This window comes from Pseudocercospora fijiensis (genome assembly GCF_000340215.1).
Source record: "Pseudocercospora fijiensis CIRAD86 unplaced genomic scaffold MYCFIscaffold_9, whole genome shotgun sequence".
In the NCBI taxonomy this organism is placed as follows: domain Eukaryota; kingdom Fungi; phylum Ascomycota; class Dothideomycetes; order Mycosphaerellales; family Mycosphaerellaceae; genus Pseudocercospora; species Pseudocercospora fijiensis.
Genome location: NW_006921540.1, coordinates 3,285,349 through 3,294,261, shown reverse-complemented (window position 1 = coordinate 3,294,261; position 8,913 = coordinate 3,285,349).

The window sequence follows — 8,913 nt, the reverse complement described above, 5'->3', positions numbered from 1 at the left end:
TAGTGCGTGTTAAGGACACAGACAGGAGAAGTTATAATAACTCCCTAGTCGATATCGCTATATACAGTAACAGCGATAGCACTACTACAGTTAATCCGGCTACTAGTGCTATTAGATGTATATAATGCGTACCTCGTTTAATAGCGAGGGTGCTATTAAATAACCTTGCAAATAGGGATAGTTAATCGTTTATAGATAAGCTGTTACGGGCTTAGCAGAGGGACGCCTTTGCTACTAAACGTATAGATAAGCTTATAAGTAGGCGAAAGACTCGATCTAGTAAGAGTAATTAGTCGATCGACGACAAAGGTTACTTAAGGTTTAAGGGCAGATACTATGTCCCCGCTAAACAATCGATTAGACAAGAACTTCTTAAGCGACACTATAATAGTAAGCTTGCCGGTTACTATAGCATAGAGAGGTCGTACGAGCTACTATCGCGCATATACTACTAGCTAAATAGTAAGCAGGATATAAAGGACTACGTAAACACGTGTGCCGTGTGTTAACGAGTCAAAGCACTAAAGCACTTACTATTTAGCGAGTTGTCTTTACTCCCTATTCTAAAGAAGCTATTTGCTAAGCTTATAATGGATTTCATTATAGGCCTTCCGCCTGCTAAGTATAGGGGAAGTAAGGATATATATAATGCTATCCTAGTTGTCGTAGACCGGTTTACTAAGGGCGCTCGTTACATTCCTGCCCGAAAGGATTAGACGGCTATTAACCTAGCTAAGGCGCTATAGACTAACATCTTCTATACCTATTAGGGAACCCCTAAGGGGATAGTCTCCGATAGGGGCTCGACATTCATATCGCACTATTAGAGCGAAATATACCTATAGCTGAGACTAAAGCATCGGCTATTAACAGCCTTCCATCTATAGACTAACGGTTAAACAGAGAGACAGAATGCTACCCTGTAGTAGTACCTGCGCAGCTATATTAACGAGAACCCTAAGGATTAGGTTAATCTCCTACAACTAGCCGAATTTGTATACAACAATAGTGTCTACTTATCTACTAAGGTGTTACCTTATTTCGCTATAATAGGAAGCAACCCTGCGCTGCTATAAGACCCCCTATCGCTCGAGGCCGAGCGTAAGGAAAGGGAAGCGGGTCAACCTAAGACACTAGCGGCTATTAAGAGGGTTTAGAAGATGCGAGAAATCTATACTAAGATAGCCGAGAAGTTAACAAAGGCTTAAGAGTACTAAAAGACCTACTATAACAAACACTACCTTCTAATAACCTTTAAGCAAGGCGATATAGTTATGCTTAGTACAAAGAACCTCCGCATCCGCAAACACCTATTACCCGATAGTAAAACAAGGCCTAAGCTCGTACTAAGATACATTAGCCCATTCCGCATTCGAGAACCGAAGGGTATACAGGCCTACTAGTTATAGCTCCTACTATACTATACTATCTATAACACCTTCTACATCTCCCTCCTTAAACTATACTACTACCGCGGAGACCCTAATAATGAAGCGCCTGCCGAGTTAGAAGAAGTCTTAGCTAATAGTAAAGAACTGTAGTCTATAGAACGTATCCTACAGCACCGGACTAGGAAAGGCAAGAAGGAATACCTCCTAAGGTAGCAAGGCTATTCACCTAAATAGGACTCGTAGGAAGCTAAAGGATCCTTTAAGGATATAACCGAGTTGTTAGATAAGTATTAGACTAGCGTAAAGAACAAGAAGAAGGCTAAAAGCTTATAATGTTACTATTAAGGCCTAGAACAATGCTACCCCCGGGGTGCTATTAGCTAACTAATTAGAGGCAAGCAATTGTTAGTAATAAAGGACAATAAGACTATACTAGGCGCGCTACGACGCGTTAACCAATTGCCTACTCTTTTAAGGACTCTACCTCTTTACTAACGCGCCCTATAGATCCCCCTCTTATTCCCTTATTCTATCGAGGCCTCGAGGCCTAGGCAATCGGTAAGGACGGCGCGGCCGGCGCGGCTATATTAGTAACAGTGTTGCGGAGTGTATTGCCGTTTAAGAAAGGAAGGACACCGCTATGTTAGTAACGGTATTACCGAGTTGTTATTAGTTAAAGAAGGAAAGTAAAACAAGGTAAAGTTAGCGCTAAGACGACTAGCGCCGCCGTTGTTAACATTACTTACTATTGTCGCTACGCCTGCAGATATAACCTTACCTGTACTACGAGCCTAAGGCACCTTTAATTAAAACTTTAATCAAAACTTTAAGCCGCTTAAAAGATTAAGCGACTAATAGACTAGCTAACTAAGGGCAAAACTATAGAGCTAAGCTAGCTAGGGTCGATCTTGCGGACAATAGGTTACTCCTCGATCTATTTAACCCTTTAAGCGAGGCGAACCTCTACTACTGCACTTATAATAGCCTTTACTTATAGAAACTAGACGAGCTGTGTTTTTTGAAAAGATAAGATAAGATTGACACTTGAAGGCTACTAAACCTAGCTAATTAGGGCTAGCGAAACTACGAACAATAAGAACAATAACCCTCGGAAGCGGACAAACCCTCGGAAGCGGACATTGCTAGGTCTTTTAAGAGTAGACGCAAAGAACTCGGTACGACATTACTTAGAGCGGAGGCAGGGCTACAATACCTCGTACGTCTACCTATTATAGTAGGGAAGACGCGCTCGTATTATAATTAGTCGATAGCCCTCAATTCTTATAGCTTTATATCCCTTTACTTTATTATATATAAGGATAGCGCAGTTAGAGTTGTATATTGTGTTGTTTAGAGGTAAGGTTTTATATAGTTATATAATTAGGTAGTTAAGTGTTCAATTTAGCGCGGCTAAGCAGCTTATTAGACTTGCTAAGTTAGCGGTAATAGAGGTCGGGATTAGAATATAGGTAGGCTACGAGGGCGCGGCCTTTAGAAGGGGAGCGTATGTTAGGGCTAAAGAGGCTATACGTAATTGGTATGTAACTAGGCCGAGTGAAGCTAGGGTCTCGATGCCTTAGGCAGGGCTTGGCGCTTGGCGTTAGGCTAACTCTCCTGCCTTCCTCCCTCTCCTTCTAGATCCTTATCGAATACTACTCGTACCTACTACTACCCTATTTACCTACTAATATACCCTTCTTATACGTGTTTTATACACTACTTTCGCTACAATGTAAGTAAATAATACTTTCGAGGACGAATTCGGGATCCGGAATACTACTAATTATTCCTATAAGGATACAACTTACGAAATTTAGGGGCTCTCCGCTCGACTCTTTGCTATATACCGTAGCGTAGGCGATCGGTGCCGTAGCGTAGATAATCCTCCTATTATACCTAACCCGTACTAAGCTAGTATTAATAAAATCTATAAGGAAGTGCAGGATTTTAATGCAAAATATCTACGCAAAGGCGTATCTATAGCCGTAGCACCCGATACGGATTTAGATACTTACGATACGGGACTAGATACAGATTAAAATGCAATATTTAAAAATGTCGAAGATGTAATACTAGATATATCAGACCTACTAACAGTTTAATTATATAACGTCTATTTTAGGAAGTTTTACGCGAAGTTCTAATGTTTACTTCGACTTTAGCGGTTGTTTTTTTTTTACTATACTACTATTATACTCCCGAATCCGCACCCTATATCCGAAAACTCGAACGAACTAGAAGGACGGACATTCGAATAAGAGCTGCGGAAGTACTTTAGGCCGCCGCGGACAAGAGAGTAGTAGTAGAATGCCTTCTATAATTAGATTTATAGTATCTAATAGCTCTACTCGGCCCTCGTATCGCATTATATAACAAGAACAATACTAATACTACTCGAGAAATACTATCTATTCTGTCGTACCGATACTAGAAGACCTAGAGCCGGTAAAATATTAGAGAAGAAGCAACCTATAGAAGCAAAGAAAGTCCGTAGCGGGCTAGCCCTCGCCCGTATCTACTCTATATTCTTGCTATAATACTACTCGCGAGCTACCTTAAGACTAATAGTATACAAGTAACGGCGTACTTCTACCTTAACCTCTTCGTCGATAACGATATTAGCTAGTAGGAGCGATAGGTAGAGAGTGCGGCTCTTAGATAGGCCGTTATAACTAGCGTAGTAGACCGAGCGGCCGTTAGCGTATATCGTGCCCTATGCCTATCCGCTATTCGCATCGCGCTCCTTATTTAGGCCCTTAAGGAGCTCCTTAAGGACGTCGCTAGATCCGAGGTAGAACTTCTCGATAATGCTATAGAGTTTATATATATACTCGCGCTACTTCTTTTCCTATACCTTCGGGTCCTTCTCGGCTAATCTACGTAGCGTTTCTAAGATATTAAAGGCACGATTAAAGATAACTTTATTAAATTAGAAGCTCCTACCTATTCGCTCCTAGATAGCCTATCTAGTCGACTACCGTAGTAGCTAGTCGTAGGTCCGCTTCGCTTACCCGCTATAGTACCGATTATATATCTACTATCGCGTACCTATACCGTCCTTGCTATATATAGTCTAAGCTTGTCTCGGTTGTATAGCGCCGTCGTAGATCTCCTTTAAGTAGCGACTATAGTTATATAAACCTATAAGTAGTAGGCGGCCTTCGAATCGAGGGGGCATCGATAGCGTATATTAGGAGAGTGCTATATTCGATGTCGGTAGCGATATAATAGACGTATTAGACCTACCGGAGAACAGTATAGATTGCTACGGAGTCCTAGTCTAATCCTACGGAGTTCGTATACTACCGCTGCTACCGCCGTACTACCCGCTACTACTACCGCTACTACTTAGTAGTACGATCCGATTCTTTTCCTTCTATATACGCGCCCTAGCTAGGGTAGCATTTGCTCTATCCTTAGATACGGCCTTTTCTATAGCTTCTTATCGGAAGATATTATCTTATAGCTACCGCGTAGGGTCTCGACTGCGATACGCTACCTCGCGTAGGTTTTGCGCCTACTACTCTAATAGAATCCGCTTATAAGGATCGGCGCCTAGAAAGACTAGCCGCTACGGAGTGCTACCTGCCCGCTACGGAGTGTTATTAGATATACTCGTATTCCCGCCTAGAGTAGTAGTATTACTAGGAGCAGTAGACCGGTCTAGTATAGTGCCGTCTATAATAATACTGCTACTAGGGCTTATTTGCTAGATAGTCGTACTATTATCCGAAGGCGAGATCGAGGCGCTTCTTATTACTTACGTTATAGATTCTTATATATTATCGAAGACATTAGCGCTAGAACTAGATTCGCTAGAAGTATAGCGAGCCCCTCTTATAACAGCCTCGTAGCGGAGTTAATAGGTTCCGCCGCGGGTTAGACCTATACCGAATCGAGGCGGTAGTACCGGGCCTAATGTTAGTGCTAAGCCTAGTGTTAGTGCTAGGCCTAAGCGTAGGCTAAAGATTAGTATTCGATCGCGCGTAGCACGATCGACGAGGCGGCCTCTATTATACTAGTTGTTCTATATTTCGAAAGGGACGCGCCGGTTATCTTCTTCGTATAGAGCGCCGTAGAGATCGATATAGCCCGCCTCGAAATTCTCGTTTACGCGCGCGCGTAGGTCCTAGTCCGTCTCGTCTAGCTAGTATATACTTGCCTCTATATCGTTAATCTTATACTATAGTAGAAAGATCTAACTCGGCTCTAGTAGAGTAGATAACGCCGTAAGGCAACGCGTATACTCCGTATAGCCTCCTAGATTCGAGAACTTAGATAAGATATCGCTACTAGGAGTAGGTCCTCGAAATTAAAGACGGCGACTACTACTACGACTATAAGTTAGGAGATAGGGAGTATTGCCGCCGCGGCTTAGAGTACTACCGCGGCTTAGAGTACTACCGCCGCGAGGAGTACTACCGCCGCGAGGAGTACTACCGCCGCGAGGAGCACTACCGCCGCGAGGAGTACCGCCGCCGCGAGGAGTACCGCCGCTGCGAGGAGCACCGCCGCCGCGAGGAGTACCGCCGCTATAAGGAGTACCGCCGCCGCGAGGAGTACCGCCGCCGCGAGGAGCACCGCCGCCGCTATTACTACCTAATATATCGTACGACTTAGAGGTCTTAAATGTAATTAGAGATTTGTTAATAGGAAGCTTAGAGGTCTTATTTAGAAGTAGTAGAGGGAGGCGGATCTATCGATACGGACAAAGAGGGTACCGCTACGGGTAAGACTTAATAGTCTTGTTTAGAAAGTCTTAATTAGAAGTAGTCGAAAGTAGTAGAAGGTAGTAATCGCTATATATATATAGAAGAAGGAGAAGGAGAAGAAGTCGAAGAAGCGTCCTTTTAAATATAGCTACTACGCGTACGGATAGCGTATAAAGTAAAGTTCGGAACAAACGCGTTATATACGTTATACGTATAATAGTAGAACAAGGCATATACGGCGGAAGTTAGGCTATACGTAGCGGAAATAAAGCTATATATAACTAGAAATAAGACGACTAAAGAAGGCGCGATCTAAGTCTTCTATACTAGAGCAAATAAAGGTTTACTCTAAAACTAGAGCTAGAGCTAGATCTAATACCCTAAAATACTGTCTTGCCCGTTACGGGACCTTCGCATTCTATAGCGGGCGACTAGACGGCGACGTAGTATATTAGTATACCCTACTAAAATAGGACTGTTTATAGATTAGTGTCTTTAGCTTAGGAGGCTCCTTACGACGACGTTTTTTCGATAGTGTTCCTATATCGGAAGCAGATTCAGGTATATTAGGTCGCCTACGCTTCGATCTAGCGGCCCTCGTAGGTAATAGCTCTTCCGTAGCGGAGAGGGCTAGGTCCGCATCTAGTAGGAACTCTAATACGTATCCGGAGTCGAAGCTCGCTACTTCTAGTCGCTACTACCCCGTTAGGCCCGATACTAGATATATAGTAGCATCCTATATACTCGAAGGACTCCCTTATAAAGATCGATACCTATTAATTACTATAGATCTAGTAGGTACGCTACTATCTCTGCCGTAGGATTAATTAGAGCCGCTACTAGCCTGTTCTCTAACCTCGAGTATACTCTTTATTAGCGCTATTTTCCGCAAATTAGTTATACTACCGGTTTCCGGTACTCTCCTCTACTAAATTCGGCGTCCTTAACTAGCGATAGCTAACGCCGCTACATTTATATTGTTCTCCTACGTAGACCGTAGATACGCTCGGCGCTAGTCGTCTAGTATCTCTATAAGTAACGCATCTTCGGCTTCCTTCGCGGCGCTCGCTACCTTAGCTATAGCGGCCTTCGCTACCTACGCCGCCTTATACTCTATCTATTTTAAGACTATATCTTCTTTAATATACTGTATAAACTAGACGAGGAGATCGAGAAGAGTAACGGTTTCGATACCGCTAGATTCGTTACTATCTCCGCCGCTAGAATCGGCTACTCTGCTACTCCCGAAAGTAATCGTCTTATCGCGGTACTCCTATACGTCGAGTATATACCTAATCCGATGTTTTGTCCTTCTCCTAACTACTAGCTAATCTAACTTACTTCTAAGTATATTACTATCGAAGGCATCCTAGTCTATACTCGAATAATCCTAGTAGATCCGATAAAGGCTATATATAAGCTGCTTATCTATTAGTGCATTCTATAGCATTCTAAATCTATATTCCCCCGCTACGCGATCCTCGAGAACTGCAATATACTACTCTATTAACCGTACAAATACGAAACCGGGCCTCGAATTAGGTACTAGTCGGGGAAGGCTATTCTACCTATCCGGCGGTATAGGCAGTTTACTCCGTATATTATAGTTATACCGATTGTAGTAGACTTCGCTTAATACGGATACCTTCGGGTCTAAGTACTTATCCTCGCTAAGCTTGTCGTCCTATACTTTGCGAATATACGGCATATTCTATATATTAAGCAGATCCCCTAGGACTACTACGCGGCGGCTCGCTTTAGTATTTAACTAGTAGGCACCGCGTATACGAGGCGCGCGTAAAGCTATAGGCGTAGCGGAATTGCCGTCCTTAGTATCGGTATTCTTATCTTCTCGATTACTATTAAGCGAGATATCGACGTTAAGTATTAAGTATAATCCTTCCCGCTACGTCTAGAACTTGTTCTTACGGGCGACGCGAGGTCCGCTACGGACCTTACTACCCTCTACCGGCTAATCCCTAAGCCGTTTTTTTATGTTCCTTATCTACGCTAGCTAGAATACGAATACCTCGCTATAAAGATTACTCGGAACTATGTTCCGACCGGTACGCCCGAGACGCTAGCGAAAATTTAGGTAGTTATACTCTAATATAAGACCCTACTAGATAACGATTTGCACTATACGGATGTTAATGCCTACGCTAAGGGCGGTAGTAGCAATTATAATGCGGATAGTGCTATCCGCTACGCTAAACTTACGAAACCGCAGGTTCTAATCGTATATAGGCATAGCGGATATATAGAATTAGACAATTCTAAGAACGTTTAGTATAGGATTAGACCTATTTCCCTAATAATACTAGTTTTCTCGATATAGGTCCTTAGTCCGAAGTACTAGCTAGGCTCGAACGCGATTTATAAGCGCGATTACGTCTAGGCGACTATCGATAAAGATAATAGTCTTTAGTATCTCCGCTAGCGTAGCCCGTTACTCCGCTACGGACTAGGCTTCGCCCGTATTAGCTAGCGTAGTAGTAGACAAATTCGAGCCTATAGCGGGTAGAGGCGAGCCCGCGGGGCTTACGGCCTTTTCGATTACAAAATATAACTAGCTATAGACCGACTTCGTATTTTTATCTAACTCTTTAAAGATATACGTATAGTTAACGCGATCGATACTAGTCCGTAGCACTATAGAATAATATAGCTCGTACCCGACCGGTCTAAACCCGCTATAATTCAATATATAGGCTTAGGTTATAGCATCTAGGGTTCTAGTATAGCTAAACTATATACAGTCCTAGCGGAGAAGCTGCCTAAGCTACGCGACTATAAGGAATTCCTCGCGG